The sequence below is a fragment of the Myripristis murdjan genome, chromosome 17 (assembly GCF_902150065.1).
Source record: "Myripristis murdjan chromosome 17, fMyrMur1.1, whole genome shotgun sequence".
In the NCBI taxonomy this organism is placed as follows: Eukaryota; Metazoa; Chordata; class Actinopteri; order Holocentriformes; family Holocentridae; genus Myripristis; species Myripristis murdjan.
The window spans coordinates 26,598,273-26,618,227 of NC_043996.1; the positions used below are offsets into that span (position 1 = coordinate 26,598,273).

Here is a 19,955-nt window from a genome sequence, read left to right on the forward strand (position 1 = left end):
AATTTTACATTAAATTAGTTTTTAGCACTGTTTACTGTTTGAGAAGCATTTCACCCGGTTACATATGTGAAGCTTGTTGTTTGTTTCTGCTACCATGGTTTGTAGCAGAAAAAGCAGAGAGAGCACAGCTTCACCAACTATTGAACTCAATACTTTTTTGACTGACAGTTTTATTGATCACTAAGATAGCAATGACTTGGAATGAAGTTGGTTTGATGTTAAAAAAAAAAAAAGTAGCTTTGATGTAGTTGAGCTACATTTTGTCATTTTATTGTAGCTCAGCTTGCTACATTTCTCTGGTGGGGAGCTTCAGTGGAGTGAAGCTTCATTTAATGTTCAGTCACTGACAGCTTAGCTCACGACATTTTCCAAGTAGCTTCCCAACACTGAGTATATATGTGACACTGTTGGACTTTGGCAAAACAAACGTATTTTCTAACTTTCAAGATATTTATGAGGCAATTTTAGGGGGAAGTTGGAGCTGAAGGGGTTAAAGGAGTTTTGTTTCACCTCCATAATTCTCTTTATGTCACTCTAGATTTTTTTTACCGTCTTTCAGTACCTTACAAAATATTTGTTATTTTTCTTGTTGTTTTGCAGAGTAAATACTGTGCAGTAAACCTGATCTACATTTTTCAGACTGTATCTGTTGGATCTGTTGTGTTGACTGAGCTGACTGAGTTGTCACCGACAGGAGGGTCATAATATAACTGGAGATAATATTAGTTATTGGTTGAAGATGAAAATGAGACTCAGTCACACTGAGCCCAAATCTAACAGTTTAATTATTTTGTCATAAACTTCACTTCATGTTGTAAATAAGAGCTAAACACACACTGCCTCTTTAAGACCGCTCCTCTTCCTGGAGTGAAGCAGCAACTGAACCCCTTCCTCTTCTGTCTGATCTCAAACATTACGAGTTATATTCTGCCCAGATATTTCCTGCTTCTCAGATCTGACAGTTTAAAGACAAGTGGAAACAACACAGTGTGAAGAACAAGAGCCAACAAGCCCGTTTAGAGCAGATCAGCGAATAAGGAAAAGCTGATGTTTGCTTTGGATCAGAGCACAACTCTTATCTGTTGATAGGAAGTGAAACTATCAGACGTTCACTGTGACTGAGAGGGGAAATGGCACAGCGAGGAATTCAGCCGGACTCTGCAAAGTTTTGCTGTTCCATCTGTCTGGATCTGCTGAAGGATCCGGTGACTATTCCCTGTGGACACAGCTACTGCATGAGCTGTATTAAAGACTGCTGGGATCGAGAGGAGCACAAGGAAATCTACAGCTGCCCTCAGTGCAGACAAACCTTCACACCAAGACCTGTCCTGTTGAAAAACACCATGTTAGCAGAGTTACTGGAGGAAATGGAGAAGACAGGACTCCAAGCTGCTCCTCCTGATCTCTGCTACGCTGGACCTGGAGATGTGGCCTGTGATTTCTGCTCTGGGAGGAAACTGAAAGCCCTCAAGTCCTGTCTGGTGTGTCGAGTCTCTTACTGTGAGCACCATCTCCAGCCTCACTATGATATCGCTCAATTAAAGAAACACAAGCTGGTTGAAGCCACCGTCAAGCTTCAGGAGAACATCTGCTCTAATCATGATGAGGTGATGAAGATTTTCTGCCGTACTGATCAGCAGTGTATCTGTTATCTCTGCTCCATGGATGAACATAAAGGCCACCACACAGTCTCAGCTGCAGCAGAAAGGAAAGAGAGGCAGAAAGAGCTCGTGGTGAGTCGGCAAAAAATCCAGCAGAGAATCCAGGACAAAGAGAAAGACGTGAAGGAGCTCCAACAGGAGGTGGAGGAGATCAATGACTCTGCTGATACAGCAGTTGAGGACAGTGAGGAGATCTTCACTGAGCTGATCAGTTTGATTGAGAAAAGAAGGACTGGTGTGAAGCAGCAGATCAGATCCCAGCAGAAAGAGGAAGTGAGTCGGGCTGAAGAAGCTCAGGAGAAGCTGAAGCAGGAGATCGCTGAGCTGAGGAGGAAAGACGCTGAGCTGGAGCAGCTCTCACACACAGAGGATCACATCCATTTTCTACAGAATTACCCCTCGCTCTCATGTCTCAGTGAATCTACAGACTCACCCAGCACCAACATCCGTCCTCTGAGCTACTTTGAGGATGTGACTGCAGCTGTGTCAGAGCTGAGAGAGAAACTACAGGACCTTCTTAGTGAGGAATGGTCCAAGATCTCAACGACAGTGACTGGAGTGGATGTTTTACTGTCACAACCAGAGCCCAAGACCAGAGATGAATTCTTACAATATTCATGTCACATCACACTGGATCCAAACACAGCACACACACGTCTGTCATTATCTGAGGAGAACAGAAAAGCAACATTAAAGGGAAAACCACAGTCATATCCCAGTCACCCAGACAGATTTACTGAATGGTTTCAGGTCCTGAGTAGAGAGAGTCTGACTGGACGTTGTTACTGGGAGGTGAAGTGGAAGAGGGAAGTTGATATAGCAGTCTCATATAAGGATATCAGCAGAACAGGGACCTGGGTTGCATGTGGATTTGGATGCAATGACAAATCTTGGGCATTGTCTTGTTCCAACAAGAACTGTCACTTCAAACACAACAATCTCCAAACTGAAACCCCGCTCCCTGTGTCCTCCAGAGTGGGAGTGTACCTGGATCACAGAGCAGGTATTCTGTCCTTCTACAGCGTCTCTAAAACCATGACTCTCCTCCACAGAGTCCAGACCACATTCACTCAGCCTCTCCATGCTGGACTTGGGCTTTACAAAATCAGAGCCACTGCAGAGTTTTGTGAGCTCAAGTAGACAGGAGTGACTAAAGCAGTTTTGTGTGAGATACTGTCGTCTATTTCTAGAACATCTGTGTTGGTAAGCACTTGTTTCTGTTGTGTTTCTGCACTTCATTGGCCACACATCACCTGTCACTCAAACTGTGTGGGCGGGACTATGATTCTCTTTCTAGGTCTCAGTATAACAACATCAGCTGAAATATAAAAGATGTGTTTTTTTCTTTTTTTTTATTGTCTCTCTCTTTTTTTTTTTTTTTTTTACTAAAGAATGACACATATATGTCCTAATTTTAAATGGAGTATTCTGCAAAATATTTTGTTGTATTTTTATTTTGCAGCTAAATGCTCATTGCTGTGGTTTCTCAGTCCTGCACTTACCAGACGTCACCTGTGGCAGATTTTGTTCTTTGTCTGTTCAGCCGTGTTGGATTTAGGTTGAACTCAATCAGTCCACAGTAGAGAGAAGCCAAATGAACTGCACTTCACAGGGAAATGTAAAAAAATGTCATTGATTAAACTGTTGAAGGCTCTTTATGATTCTTAACTTCACTCAATATTTACTGTAACATGTTTTTGCTCTTCCTGTTATACTGCTTAATGGAGTCAGAACTGTGTTTGCACTCGTCCTTCTTGGTAGCTGAATAGCTGTTTGTTGATTTGGTTTCCAGTACTTTATAGCTATGATTTTTTTTTTTAAATGCACTGCAAATTAAATGATTCTTCTTGTCAGTGGGAAATGATTCATGTGTTCCTCCACAGTGACATGCTTTAACAGGTCGAATGTGAGAATCATGTGACTACTGAGATAGAAACGTCTCTTATGAGATTTTAGTCATTAGCTGTGTCAACAAAGTGAATGTTTATGAAAATGAATAAAAAATATTTCCAAGAATCAACAGTGTTTCTTCTGTTCTCATTCCAGAAAGTCTATCAACCCAGCTGAAGAGAATCTGAAAATAACAGGACAGTATGTCTTGACTGATTTACCTGCTAAAACACAAAGAAGTGCTTTAATGCCCTCCAAGCACAGTAGAAAAGAAAAAGTGACAGGAGGGAGAAATACCTGCATTCAAAAGTCATTTATTACATTTTACTGTGTCTTTTAACTAAAATACATTTTTGTTTCTTTTATTCAGACATGGGATGTTTATTTACCTAGACAGTTTCGGAGGTAGCTTCCGCCTTCTTCAGAAAGGTCCAACTGACAGCCGGAGTGGCACCTGTTAGATCCGGCAGATCAGACCTGACCGGTGTGCCGGATCTCCACGCACACAGACTGCTGTACTTTCATAAACCAACTTTTGTTTATACGCGGTTGCAGTAGCACAACGGACAATGACACAGACATGGTTGATTATTGATTGCGCAATGCAGCCATTCGCTGATAATCGCACTGCGCACATTAAACAATTTTGCAGAGGCAGGAGGAAAGTTGCATGATTTACGTCCGTGCACTCCGTGCATGACCGTGCATGTGCTTGTGTATACACCCGTACCGTCCTGAAGCACACCCCTTCCAACCGTGCCAGAACAGGGGAAGTATACTGTGTTCAAGCATGGAACATAGCAATTACACAGGTCAAATAATCCGGAATTTAGGGGCAAACGTGCTTGGGCACGGAACAAACTTGGTAATGTGAGTAGCTCTTTAGATTCACATGCATATTTTCATTTTAATCTGTGTGTCCATGTTTACATCATAATAAAATTATCCATATTTTTCCATCATCAAACACTCAGATGTCATCAAAACTATCAACAGTGTGGTAAGAGTTAACAGAATGGAAACAAATGAGCAGCAGTTTAGACCCTGCAGGTCCAATGCACATTTCTGGGTCGATGAATTAATCCTAATCAAATTATTTCAATCTCAGCTGTTTAACAGAATACATAATCTGTTCAGTACAGGAAGAAAAAAAGCTAAATAGGTGTATCCTAAATTTTTGAGTGTGTGCATTTCATTTCCCTTCTACTGTATGTCATAATTTATGTATTTCTTTATTTACTTATTTTGTCTGTGTTTATTTGAACTTCAAAAGTTGTTTGTGTAAATCCACTTGGAGTGATTAATGAAGAGTATTGTTGGACAAAGCAGTTTCATTTCATACTGACTGGACTTGCTGACAGGACGTCTCATCACTTTTAACACATTTATGGATTATTTTCACTGGTTTCAACACAATTATAGTCGACCTTTGTATTGGTAGATACTGGGACCTTAGGGTGTCTCACTAGTTATAACACATTTCCATTAAACATAGCCAGTGTGTTCTGGTGTGTGTGTGTGTGTGTTTTGTGTGTGTGTTTTATTTTTTTTTGTTTTGTTTTGTTTTGTTTTGGTGAAATTAAATTTTCACCAGTTGTTCCTTATTTATCCAATAGGCACACTGTAAATTTTTTAGTTTGCTCGGACACTTTTGAGATATGGCCAGTTTACTCAGGGGGGTATATGTCAAAATGTTGATGTTGTGACAAATAAATGCATTTCTGATGCAATGGCCATTATAGCTTTTTTTGTATTACCATACCAAATTTCAGTTTCCTTTGTAGTGTAGTTCATGAGATAATGACACCTGAAAATGGAGGGAAAATAAGGACGTGTGAAAATCGTGCCAAAAAAGAAAAAAAAAAAAAAACTCACTAAATTGGCCGTATCTCAAAAACTATCCATCCGAGCAAACTAAAATTTTACAGCGTGCCTATTTCATCAATATGGAACAACTGTCGAAAATTTCAGAATTTTTTGAGACCCAAGTGCGTGGATGTCCTGAAAATTTGTTGAAATGACATGGAATGACCCACAAATAAAACAAGGGGTCTTTTCCTCATGACAGCACAGCGTTCATTTATTGGAATTTTGGGAATAAGTCTTACTCTTCAGGGAAGGATGGTAAACAGCACACGAGAAACAAACACAACAAATATATCTGCATTAACCACAATGAGTTTATAGCAAGATGCAGCTTCTTTAGCCTCCAGGTATCAAAGCGCTAACTTCCCTCCAAGAATTATAGCATGAAAACAAGAAAAGAATGTGCTCCTGCGTTTCCTCTTTCCAAAAAGTACGGTGTTGTGTGTTCAGCTCATTCACAGTGCCTCCCGTGCACCTCATCCACACCCCTATATTGCAACACTTATGGTATAAAAAATAAAAAAAACGTTTGGCTCATTCCCGTAAACTCAGACACACATGCCCCAAATCCATCATCAAGATTGAGGTGCCTTTACAATTAATGCTTTTGACTTCAATGTATATCATGAATTAAGACGCAGTGAGGTCCGTGGCTGGGTAGGCAGGATCAGCCAGAGCTTAAATCGCACAGTAGCCTACATGCATACAAAAATATATACAGGGTGACCCAAAAAAACAGGAATCTTTGAAGTGCGTATTGGCAGACATGAGCAAGTGGCAGCACAATTTTTAAAAAATGAATATTCCATCATTGTTTCTTAAATGGCATGTTTTAAGGTTTCAATTACTATGAATAAAATATTTTTCTTCCATCACTCTTGGTTTTATTGGATTGTTAAAAAGTTCCCGGTTTTTGTGTCACCCTGTATTAAGTAGAGCTCAATATTAAAACCACCGCAAAGTCAATCAAGTTGCCACTGTCAAAAATGTAGTTATTGACATCGGTGGATTATAGCCAGCACACAATTACTGCCAATTAATTATCTGAGACATACATTCACCTGCATTTCTGCAGGATTTAGAGCACAGGAGCTCCCAAAGACAAGATCACAACAAGAAATCAGCTGAATCTCAACAACACAGGACTTCCAGAATCCGTTCTTTCTATTTTCAATTGCCAATCAAAAATTAAAAAATGAAAAAGTGACTGGTTATTTTGTTATTTGTTTTTTAATCTAACACCAAAATCCAAAATATGCCTGGTTTTTCATAGTTCAATTTTAGGCTCGGATCAAAAATACTAAATGGAAAAACGGGAATCAGGACTGAATTTGATTTTATTATTTAATTGGTCCTGTTTACTTGACCCAGAAGTTTGGTAATGAGCGGTAGCTCACTGCCACCATGGATAGTTATTACGTGTTGTTTCGGGGACCAAAGCGTGTGACTCTAAAAGAAGAGGACATGACAACCGAAAAACTCAGCTGAGCTTCTTAACAATGATGGGTAGTAGCTCCGGAGACCTTCTTAACCGATCTGGGAAACCCGCCCTTTTCTGTGAAATTGCACAGTGGCGGTTCTGCCTATGTTGCCGCCCTAGGCGAAATTACTGGCTTGCGCCCTTCCATGTTACTAGCCTACTCATACCGCGGCGCCAGTCAGCCGCGACATCAAGCGGGCCTGCCGCGGCACCGGACGGCATCAGGCGGGCCGGCCGCGGCACCGGACGGTACCGCGCCCACCCGGTCAGGTCTGCCGGATCTGACAGGTGAGCGACAGGTGCCGCTCAGCTCAGCTGATTTTTTCGGTTGTCATGTCCTCTTCTTTTAGAGTCACAGGCTTTGGTCCTCGAAACAACACAATAACTAGGCTATCCATGGTGGCGGTGATCAGGGTGGCGGTGACGCTCATTACCAAACTTCTGGGTCACGTAAACCGGACCAATTAAATAATAAAATCAAATTCAGTCCTGATTCCCGTTTTTCCATTTCTTATTTTTGATCCGAGCCTAAAATTGAACTATGAAAAACCGGGATATGTTGGATTTTGGTGTTAGATTAAAAAACAAATAGCAAAATAACCAGTAACTTTTTCATTTTTTAATTTTTGATTGGCAATTGAAAATAGAACGAATGATACGGATTTTCCAGCTCCAGCGCAGTCTATGAGCAACAACAACATTATAAACACCGCCTGCTCCGATCACACACCATTAAACCTCCAAGCACAACTAAGTCTGAAAAGCCTAAAAAGCTACTGAGTCACTCACATATGAGCACAACATAGGAAGACTAACCAGAGAGAGAGAGAGAGAGAGAGAGAGAGAGAGAGAGAGAGAGAGAGAGAGAGAGAGAGAGAGAGAGAGAGAGAGAGAGACTTTTAAATATCCATTAGCTCTTACCTTTTCGTTGTGTGCACTGATGTGGAGCCTGAGCTGCTCATCCAGCGCTGTGTCTGTGTCTGTCCGGCTCTTCCCAAAGGTGTTCAGGTTGATCTGAGAGCGGATGTGGGCTGTGGAGGCTGTGCAGGTCGCAGTCAGCCTCTCTCAGCCAAACGCCGCCGCTAACCGTCGAGAAAAGGAGACGACAACCTGCTAGCTTGACTACATCCACACAACCTGGTCTCTTTTTGTACCATTCCGTTTGAAAAGTCCTCACAATTTTTGTCCCTTCCTTTGGATCAAATCCTTGGGGTCGGGTGTTGGTTTTCCAAGTTAATATTACATTTTTCCCCCTCAAATATCAAGTTGGAAAGTCTTTTCATGGGAAATCTCCACCTTCGTTGCTAGCCAAAAGCACTGCCTGCCGTTGACAACAGCATCGCGAGACCTTGTGGGGGGTTCAGGGCCTGTCGGGATTCTCAACATTCCCGACTCAGGAAGCCAACCCACAGAGGCAGAGAAGCGCTGTGCCTAAATGATGCCCCTTCTTCTTCTTCTTCTTCTTCTTCTTCTTCAAATAACCGCCGGGGCGATTATTTGCATTATATGTAGGTAACCCAAAATAAGGCTATTCACCTTATTTTAGCCGCACAATAACAGTTTGAAAAACGTGACAGGAAAATGTTTCCAGTTTGGCAACTTTATTCTTCCCCGGTGCTTTTCCCTTTTTTTTCTCTCTTTTCGTGAAGCAACCAGACTTCAAGTGCTTACCTCTCAGGTACATACAGAACAACAACAAAGCGCACAGTGAAGCCGCAGAGGGGAGCCAAGTTCTTAAAGCGACAGTACACATTCTAATCAACTTGCTCTGAGTTTGCAAAAATAATACAAAATAAATTATATAATGAAATGGATGGCAAAATAATGATAATGAAATAAAATATTCACTGTACTGTCCTACTGTACTCTACTGTATTTTTTTTAAAAACATATATAGACACAGTATATTCCAGTTGGCAACATACCGTAATATTAAATCGACCGACTGAAAATATGTTGGACAGTAGCTGTCATCACGATAATGACCTGGTGCAAAAATAAATAAAGGCCTGCAGCGAATAGCCGCCTGGTTCTTTTAAACGCCCGGGGTCCAAGTCGATTTTGCATATTAAACGCCCGGGCGATTAATTGGTGAAATACGGTAATTCAGATTCTGGCTATAAGATGTGTTTTATGTAAAAAGGCTATGAGTGCCTTCCTTACAGCTCTTATTCTTTCTTCCTCCCCTTCTGTTCCCAGAATTCCTGCCAGGGTCCACTCCTGTCCTGCTGCTCGGACTCTCTCCCGGAATCTCACTCGCTCTGCTGCATCACAAGCACAGTTAAAAATGACATGTTCTATGTTCTCTTTTACGTCACATCTGTCACATTTGTCATTATTTCTTTTCCCCAGTGTAAACATGGTGTCATTTAGTCCAGTATGTCCCACCCTGAGTCTCAGTATAATGATTTCCTCCCTTCTATTCCTTTCTTTATAGTTCTTTGTTATAACAGACTTTTGTATGTTGTATAACCCTCTGCCCTTCTGATCTTTCTCCCACCTATTCTGCCATATTTCCATTCCGTTCTTTTTAACCAGAGCTTTACCCTCTCCCTTTCCTAGTGGTATTTGTATTGTGATGTTCTTTCCCAGTGCCTCTTTTGCCAGTTTGTCAGCAGCTTCGTTTCCTTTAATACCCTCGTGTGCTGGCACCCAACAAAAATGTACATCAATCCCACCTCTGTGCAGTCTAAACAAGCTGTGCTGAAGATCGATGAGTAAGTCCTCTCTGACGGAGTTTTCTGACTTTATGCTTTCCAAAACTGACACTGAATCTGTGCAAACCACCACCCGATCTGGTCTAACTGCCTCCACCCACTGCAGACTTGCATTGACTGCTACCATTTCTGCTGTGAAAACTGAAATGATGCCCATAGAAGACCGCGGACTTTACAAAGCTGTCATCTCCACATTTGGATTATTATTTATTTATATTATTATTATTTAGTCCATAAATAGGCCTATATAGGCTAAACAGTTGTCAACCTACTAATCTCCAAAGCTATAGACCGATTATATGCGCTCTATCTATCACTCTATCATCTGCAGTGCCGTGCGATGTCACGATTGCATGGCAAGACAAATGTACAAATGTTCTTCCAAAATTATGAGAGACTGAGAGTGACAATGATTACATCACATGAGCCACTGTGAAACAACTATGATTCATGGTCACACACTATTAGAATAATATAATTAAATTGATTATATCTTAATGCTTTTATTTTCATTTTATTTGAATGTAGCATAATTTGAAATTAGTCCATATACTAACAGGTGTTGAATTAACAAAGTCATTGGTTTACGATTGAAGTCATTGACTAATAGTAATTTCACAAAGTTAAACAACAGGGCACTGGATTCATTTAAGCTTGACTTCTAGCCTGGGGCCTATTTCATGAAAGGTGGATTAAATAAGCCAGGATATAAGCCAAATCTAGGCTTGCTAAAGCCTGCCCCGCACAGCCTGGTTTATTCCGTTCCACTAAAGCCAAGTCAGGCTGAGAAGGAGCGACTTTAGCGAGTCTGGATTGTGAAAGCCAGGCTGGTGCGCGATCACATCTCCCTTCCAAAGACCATGCCGGTCGATCGTAGATTCCTTGAACGTGACCAATCAGAGTGAAGCAGAGGGCTGCGTCACTCAGTCTGGATGAGACTCAGCGCCTAATACAAGCATATGAGGAAGTAAAGGAGGTTATTAACCGTAAAGGCAATGAAATCTATATTCACTTATTAATATATTTATTTATTTATTCATTCATTTTATTTTTCATTTTCTTTTCGTTGTAGCCTACCTATTTGCTATCTGCTTTAATCTGCTCTTGCCTTTTACTGAAGTACTTTGGGATTCTGCACTAACATTGATTTTATATTTCCTTACCTTTTTCCCCTATATCTTTGATTTATGTACGATGGAAAAATGCCACAGTTGTTTATCTTATACCTTCTTAATAAATAAAAAAAAAAAACCTACAACATAATCTTTATGCATAAACTTTTTTTTTTTTTTTTAAATTTAAATCACATTTAACTGCTGTTTAAAACTCAAAAATCACGAATCAGAAATTACTTAGACATCTCACATTTACAGACCCTGAAGTTTTTTGTTTCTTTCGTTCCTTTCTCCACATTGTTATTTGTTGTTCACTGTAAATCATTGTAATTTCTTTTTTGTTATTTTTATACTTAAGTGTATTTACAGCAACGTCTCTACTGAAAAATGTGTGTTGCCTTTATAATTCATGTACTTGGCTTGACTTTGATCTAATAAAAGCGAAAAAAAAAAAAACGTAAAGGCAATTAAAGCAAGGGAGACAGCGTGGCAAAGTGTTGGCGACAAACTTAATGCATAAGTCGTCCAAAAATATATATTATTTATATTATTATTTAGTCCATAAATATATAGGCTAAGCAGTTGTCAACCTACTAATCTCCAATGCTATAGGCCTATTATATGCGCTCTATCTATCACTCTATCTATCTGCAGTGCCGTGCAATGTCCCGATTGCATGGCAATACCATTTAAATGTGTATTTCCATAATTATGAGAGACTGAGAGTGACAATGATTATATCACATGAGCCACTGTGAAACAACTATGATTCATGGTCACACACTATAAGAGTAATATAATTAAATTGATTATATCTTAATGCTTTTATTTTCATTTTATTTGAATGTAGCATAATTTGAAATTAGTCAATATACTAACAGGTGTTGAATTAACAAAGTCATTGGTTTACGATTGGAGTCATTGACTAATAGTAATTTCACAAAGTTGAACAGGGCACTGGATTAATTTAAGCTTGACTTCTAGCCTGGTCCGGAGCAGGCTAAGGCTTAGGCTAAATTTCCATGGTAATTAAGGTGAGATTACTTTCATGAAACCGAGTTCAGGCTCATTATAGCCAGGTTTACTGGCCAGGTTAATCTCGCAAGATAATACACCTTTCATGAAACCCATTAATCCCTAATCCTGGCTAAATTAAGCCAGGATAGCTGCTAAATCCAGGCTCAAAGCCTAATCCACCTTTCGTGAAATAGGCCCCTGGTCTGGAGCAGGCTAAGGCTTAGGCTAAATTTCCATGGTAATTAAGGTGGGATTACTTTCATGAAACCGAGTTCAGGCTCATTATAGCCAGGTTTACTGGCCAGGTTAATCTCGCAAGATAATCCACCTTTCATGAAACCCATTAATCCCTAATCCTGGCTAGATTAAGCCAGGATAGCTGCTAAATCCAGGTTTAAAGCCTAATCTAGGTTTCGTGAAATAGGCCCCAGAGCTGCTGCTTTGTTGTTTTTTGGGTTTTTGTTTTTGTTTTGTTTTGTTTTGTTTTGTTTTGTTTTGTTTTGTTTTGTTTTGTTTTGTTTTGTTTTGTTTTGTTTTGTTTTGTTTTGTTTTGTTTTGTTTTGTTTTGTTTTGTTTTGTTTTTTCGGGCTGTGCTGGGGCCTATTTCACGAAACCTAGATTAGGCTTTAAACCTGGATTTAGCAGCCAGGATTAGGGATTAATGGGTTTCATGAAAGGTGGATTATCTTGGCCAGTAGGTAGATTAACCTGGCCAGTAAACCTGGCTATAATTAGCCTGAACTCGGTTTCATGAAAGTAATCCCACCTTAATTACCATGGAAACTTAGCCTAAGCCTTAGCCTGCTCCGGACCAGGCTAGAAGTCAAGCTTAAATGAATCCAGTGCCCTGTTGTTTAACTTTGTGAAATTACTATTAGTCAATGACTCCAATCGTAAACCAATGACTTTGTTAATTCAACACCTGTTAGTATATGGACTAATTTCAAATTATGCTACATTCAAATAAAATGAAAATAAAAGCATTAAGATATAATCAATTTAATTATATTATTCTAATTGTGTGTGACCATGAATCATAGTTGTTTCACAGTGGCTCGTGTGATATAATCATTGTCACTCTCAGTCTCTCATAATTTTGGAAGAACATTTGTACATTGGTATTGCCATGCAATCGTGACATCGCACGGCACTGCAGATGATAGAGTGATAGATAGAGCGCATGTAATCGGTCTATAGCTTTGGAGATTAGTAGGTTGACAACTGCTTAGCCTATATATTTATGTACTAAATAATAATAATATAAATAGGCTAATATATATATTTTTGGACGACTTATGCATTAAGTTTGTCGCCAACGCTTTGCCACGCTTTCTCCCTTGCTTTAATTGCCTTTACGTTTTTTTTTTGGTTTTTTTTTTCGCTTTTATTAGAACAAAGTCAAGTACATGAATTATAAAGGCAACACACATTTTTCAGTAGAGACGTTGCTGTAAATACACTTAAGTATAAAAATAACAAAAAAGAAATTACAATGATTTACAGTGAACAACAAATAATGTGGAGAAAGGAACAAAAGAAACAAAAAACTTCAGGGTCTGTAAATGTGAGACGTCTAAGTAATTTCTGATTTGTGATTTTTGAGTTTTAAACAGTAGTTAAATGTGATTTAAATCTTTTTTAAAAAATAAAAGTTTATGCATAAAGATTATGTTGTAGTTTTTTTATTTATTAAGAAGGTATAAGATAAACAACTGTGGCATTTTTCCATCGTACATAAATCAAAGATATAGGGAAAAAAGGCAAGGAAATATAAAATCAATGTTAGTGCAGAATCCCAAAGTACTTCGGTAAAAGGCAAGAGCAGATTAAAGCAGATAGCAAATAGGTAGGCTCCAACGAAAAGAAAATGAAAAATAAAATGAATGAATGAATAAATAAATAAATAAATAAATAAGCGAATATAGATTTCATTGCCTTTACTGTTAATAACCTCCTTTACTTCCTCATATGCTTGTATTAGGCGCTGAGTCTCGTCCAGACTGAATGACGCAGCGCTCTGCTTCGCTTTGATTGGTCACGTTCAAGGAATCTACGATCGACCGGCATGGTCTTTTGAAAGGAGGCGTGATCGTGCACCAGCCTGGCTTTCACAATCCAGACTCGCTAAAGTCGCTCCTTCTCAGCCTGACTTGGCTTTAGTGGAATGGAATAAACCAGGCTGTGCGGGGCAGGCTTTAGCAAGCCTAGATTTGGTTTATATCCTGGCTTATTTAATCCACTTTTCGTGAAATAGGTCCCTGGTCGGGTTGAAGATCCAGGCTCCGAAAGAGTTGTGGAAAGTGGTGTAGCATTTTTCATGAAGTTCATTTCTGTTTGGCAGTATTTTGTTTTCTTTTTCACCGGTTCAGACATGTTTGCAGAAACACGCAGTCAGTTCAAACAGGCAACAAAACACACAGCAATGAAGCAAATTTATTGGTTGATGTACAGTACACTGTATGTATTTAAATTGTGTGATGTCCACTTTGATTGGATTAAAAATGTAAATATTCTTCTCTTGTTTTATGTTTGTGTAGGCTACTAAGGAGCCGCGGAGGGGCTACGGAGAGAAAAATAAAACACACCAGGCTGCGTTTTACTACATTGTGCGCTAGAAATGTTTGAATACAAACCACATACAACTTGACTCGCTTTTTGAATAGATGAATTTTGTATGAATGTAGTTCTCATTACAATACGGTGCTAGGGGTGAGGGCTATATCCTGCTGCAGCTGGGGGCTGTGCAGTGGCGGTTCTGCCCATGTTGCTGCCCTAGGCGAAATTACTGCCTTGCGCCCTTCCATGTTACTACTCCAACCCTTCATAGCTGTTGGCTATATCTTTCTCTCTGTGGCCCCTCTCTGTGTTTTACCGAACATATGAGTTACTGTAAGTGTTGCAATATAGGGGCATTTTCAGTGAATGGAGCGGGTTTTACCTTAAGTGTTGCAACATAGGGACCTCTGATTGTACTTAAAAATAATGTGGGAGGAGGGTAAAAGGTGTTGCAGCTCTACAAGAATCGGGAAAAAACACATTTATGCGCGATTAGGCCTTCAACATACACGTGCATCCGTATTTATAACCATTTTCATGTTCTGTCACAAAACTACATGGATATTTACCTCTAAACATCAGTCTTGGCTCAGCAGCTCTGCACAGCTTCCTCATTTACTGCCACTTCGAAAGCCTATCTCCATGGAAACGGACAAACAGCTGCTAGATCGTACTTTTACCTAATTTTACATTAAATTAGTGTTTAGCACTGTTTACTGTTTGAGAAGCATTTCACCTGGTTACATATGTGAAGCTTGTTGTTTGTTTCTGCTGCCATGGTTTGTAGCAGAAAAAGCAGAGAGAGAACAGCTTCACTAAATATTGAATTCAACATGTTTTTGACTGACAGTTTTATTGATCACTAAGATAGCAATGACTTGGAATGAAGTTGGTTTGATGTAAAAAAAAAAAAAAAAAAAAAAAAAAAATAGCTTTGATGTAGTTGAGCTCCATTTTGTCATTTTACTGTAGCTCAGCTTTGCTACATTTCTCTGGTGGGGAGCTTCAGTGTAGTGAAGCTTCATTTAATGTTCAGTAATTGACAGCTTAGCTCACGACATTTTCCAAGTAGCTTCCCAACACTGGGTATATATGTGACACTGTTGTACTTTGGGAAAACAAACGTATTTTCTAACTTTGAAGCTTTTTATGAGGCAATTTTAGGGGGAAGTTGGAGTTGAAGGGGTTAAAGGAGTTTTGTTTCACTTAAATAATTCTCTTTATGTCACTCTAGCTATTTTTTTTTACCGCCTCTCAGTACCTAATATTAACAAAATATTTGTTATTTTTCTTGTTGTTTTGCAGAGTAAACACTGTGCAGTAAACCTGATCTACATTTTTCAGACTGTATCTGTTGGATCTGTTGTGTTGACTGAGCTGACTGAGTTGTCACTGACAGGAGGGTCATAATATAACTGGAGATAATATTAGCTATTGGTTGAAGATGAAAATGAGACTTGGTCACACTGAGCCCAAATGTAACAGTTTAATTATTTTGTCATAAACTTTACTTCATGTTGTAAATAAGAGCTAAACACACACTGCCTCTTTAAGACCGCTCCTCTTCCTGCAGTGAAGCAGCAGCTGAACCCCTCCCACCTCTTCCTGATCTCAAACATTACGAGTTATATTCTGCCCAGATATTTCCTGCTTCTCAGATCTGACAGTTTAAAGACAAGTGGAAACAACACAGTGTGAAAAACAAGAGCCGACAAGCCCGTTTACAGCAGATCAGCCAATGACTGTGAGGAAAAGTTGATATTTGCTTTGGATTGGAGCACAACTCTTATCTGTTGATAGAAAGTGAAACTATCAGACGTTCACTGTGACTGAGAGGGGAAATGGCGCAGCGAGGAATTCAGCCGGACTCGGCAAAGTTTTGCTGTTCCATCTGTCTGGATCTGCTGAAGGATCCGGTGACTATTCCCTGTGGACACAGCTACTGCATGAGCTGTATTAAAGACTGCTGGGATGGAGAGGAGCACAAGGAAATCTACAGCTGCCCGCAGTGCAGACAAACCTTCACGCCAAGACCTGTCCTGGGGAAAAGTACCATTTTAGCAGAGTTACTGGAGGAAATAAAGAAGACAGGACTCCAAACTGCTCCTCCTGATCTCTGCTATGCTGGACCTGGAGATGTGGCCTGTGATTTCTGCTCTGGGAGGAAACTGAAAGCCCTCAAGTCCTGTCTGGTGTGTCTGGCCTCTTACTGTGAGCACCACCTCCAGCCTCACTATGATATCGCTCCATTAAAGAAACACAAGCTGGTGGAAGCCACCGTCAAGCTTCAGGAGAACATCTGCTCTAATCATGATGAGGTGATGAAGATTTTCTGCCGCACTGATCAGCAGTGTATCTGTTATCTCTGCTCCATGGATGAACATAAAGGCCATGACACAGTCTCAGCTGCAGCAGAAAGGAAAGAGAGGCAGAAAGAGCTCGGGGTGAGTCGGCAAAAAATCCAACAGAGAATCCAGGACACAGAGAAAGACGTGAAGGTGCTTCAACAGGAGGTGGAGGAGATCAATCGCTCTGCTGATAAAGCAGTGGAGGACAGTGAGGAGATCTTCACTGAGCTGATCACTTTGATTGAGAAAAGAAGGTCTGATGTGAAGCAGCAGATCAGATCCCAGCAGAAAGAGGAAGTGAGTCGGGCTGAAGAAGTTCAGGAGAAGCTGAAGCAGGAGATCGCTGAGCTGAGGAGGAAAGACGCTGAGCTGGAGCAGCTTTCACACACAGAGGATCACATCCATTTTCTACAGAATTACCCCTCGCTCTCATGTCTCAGTGAATCTACAGACTCACCCAGCGCCAACATCCGTCCTCTGAGCTACTTTGAGGATGTGACTGCAGCTGTGTCAGAGCTGAGAGAGAAACTACAGGACCTTCTTAGTGAGGAATGGTCCAAGATCTCACTGACAGTGACTGGAGTGGATGTTTTACTGTCACAACCAGAGCCCAAGACCAGAGCTGAATTCTTACAATATTCATGTCACATCACACTGGATCCAAACACAACACACAGACAGCTGTCATTATCTGAGGAGAACAGAAAAGTAACAGTAATGACAGAAGAACAGTCATATCCCAGTCACCCAGACAGATTTACTAGATGGTGGCAGGTCCTGAGTAGAGAGAGTCTGACTGGACGTTATTACTGGGAGGTGGAGTGGAAGGGGGAAGTTTATATAGCAGTCTCATATAAGGATATCAGCAGAACAGGGACTGAGGTTGCATGTAGATTTGGACACAATGACAAATCTTGGGCATTGGATTGTGACAACATGAACTTTTACTTCAGACACAACAATATCCAAACTGAAATCCCGCTCCCTGTGTCCTCCAGAGTGGGAGTGTACCTGGATCACAGAGCAGGTATTCTGTCCTTCTACAGCGTCTCTGAAACCATGACTCTCCTCCACAGAGTCCAGTCCACATTCACTCAGCCTCTCCATGCTGGAGTCTGGCTTGACTATGTCGGAACCACTGCAGAGTTTTGTGAGCTCAAGTAGACAGGAGTGATTAAAGCAGTTTTGTGTGAGATTCTGTCGTCTGTTTCTAGAACATCTGTGTTGGTAAGCGCTTGTTTCTGTTGTGTTTCTGCACTGCCCTGGCCACAGATCACCTGTCACTCAAACTGTGTGGGCGGGACCATGATTCTCTTTCTAGGTCTCAGTGTAACAACATCAGTTGAAATACAAAAGATGTGTCTATTTTTTTTTTTTTTACTTAAGAACTACACATGTCTTAATTTTAAAAGGAGTGTTCTGTAAAACGTTTTGTTGTATTTTTATTTTGATGCTAAATGCTCATTGCTGTGGTTTCTCAGTCCTGCACTTCCCAGATTTTGTTCTTTGTCTGTTCAGCCGTGGTGGATATAGGTTGAACTCAATCAGTCCACAGTAGAGAAGCCAAATGAACTTTATGATTCTTAACTTCACTCAATATTTATTGTAACATGTTTTTGCTCTTCCTGTTTTACTGCTTAATGGAGTCAGAACTGTGTTTGCACTCGTCCTTCTTTGTAGCTGAATAGCTGTTTGTTGATTTTTTTTTCCAGGACTCTGTAACTATGATGTTTTTTTTTTAAATGCACTGCAAATGAAATGATTCTTCTTCTTGTCAGTGGGAAATGATTCATGTGTTCCTCCACAGTGTTGACATGCTGGTTTAACAGGTCGAGAGTGAGAATCATGTGACTACTGAGAGAGAAACGTCTGATATGAGATTTTAGTGATTTGGTGTGTCAAGAAAGAGAATGTTTATGAAAATGAATAAAAATCAACAGTGTTTCTTCTGTTCTCATTCCAGAAAGTCTATCAACCAGCTGAAGAGAATCTGAAAATAACAGGACAGTATGTCTTGACTGATTTACCTGCTAAAACACAAAGAAGTGCTGTAATGCCCTCCAAGCACAGTAGAAAAGACAAAGTGACAGGAGGGAGAAATACCTGCATTCAAAAGTCATTTATTACATTTTACTGTGTCTGGGATGAAATGAAACCAGCTTTGATGGACACTTTTAGCTCAGAACTGAACTGCATTTTCTTCACCTGTGATTGTGGACACCATTCCCATTTTTCTTATGTTATGAAACCAGAATTTTGGGGGATTTATTGAAATTTAAGGGCCAATTTGAAATCCAGTGTGTTACTATGACAGGACACGATGTTGTGTTGGTGCTGAAACTGATGAATGGTTTCATCTCACATATAAAATACATTACAGGCCTTCAGATCACACAGATTGCCATGAAACATACAGTCTTATACAATCTTACAATACGATCTTAGATGCACATGCATAGTTTCATTTAATCTGTGAGCCCATGTTTACATAAATTAAAAAAACAAAATCCATATTTTTCCATCATCATACACTCAGATGGCATCAAAACTATCAACGGTGTGGTAAGAGTTAACAGAATGGAAACAAATGAGCAGCAGTTTAGACCCTGCAGGTCCATCGCACATATCTGAGGTCAGAAAATTAATCCTAATCAAATTATTTCCATCTCAGCTTTTTACTAGAATACATAATCTGTTCAATATAGCCAGAAAAAAGTTAAATAGGTGTATCCTAAATTTTTAGCACACGCATTTTAATTTTCCTTCTATTGTATGTAATAATTCATGTATTTCTTTATTTACTTATTTTGTCTGTGTTTATTTGAACTTCAAAAGTTGTCTGTGACCTCAGTTGATTTGGTTTTTGTTTTTGTTTTTTTTTTTTGTTTTGTTTTTTTTTCGTGGTCTGCCAGTTTCCTTTTTTTGACCAATTATTGGTATTTGGTTTGTAATTTGTGAATCCACTTGGTGTGATTAAAGAATAGTAGGGCTGCCATTGGCCTTGAGCTGCTGCCATTTACACTGAGTCATAACCAACTGTGCTGTATTTACATCAAATCACTATCATGTGTTTGTGTGCATCTCAGTTAATAACTGAATCATGTCAACACAGTGTAATCTGTTTCTGTCCATGGTGAACACAGCCACATCCAGATAATTTTTTTTTTACCCTGATGCATCCAGTTACAACACAGGGCCGACCTTATAAACAACAAGCAGTCAGTGGCAGTTAAAGTGGAGCGCCGATTGCCTCTAACAGCTCTGCCAATACTGCCAGGGCTGATTATGATTTTACATAAACGATA

At 39.9% G+C, this 19,955-nt stretch overlaps 1 pseudogene; it reads left to right on the forward strand.

The window, feature by feature from the left end:
* Positions 1–1,044: 1,044 nt before the first annotated feature.
* LOC115375341 (E3 ubiquitin/ISG15 ligase TRIM25-like) lies at positions 1,045–18,140 on the forward strand (annotated as a pseudogene).
* The last annotated feature ends 1,815 nt before the right edge of the window (positions 18,141–19,955 follow it).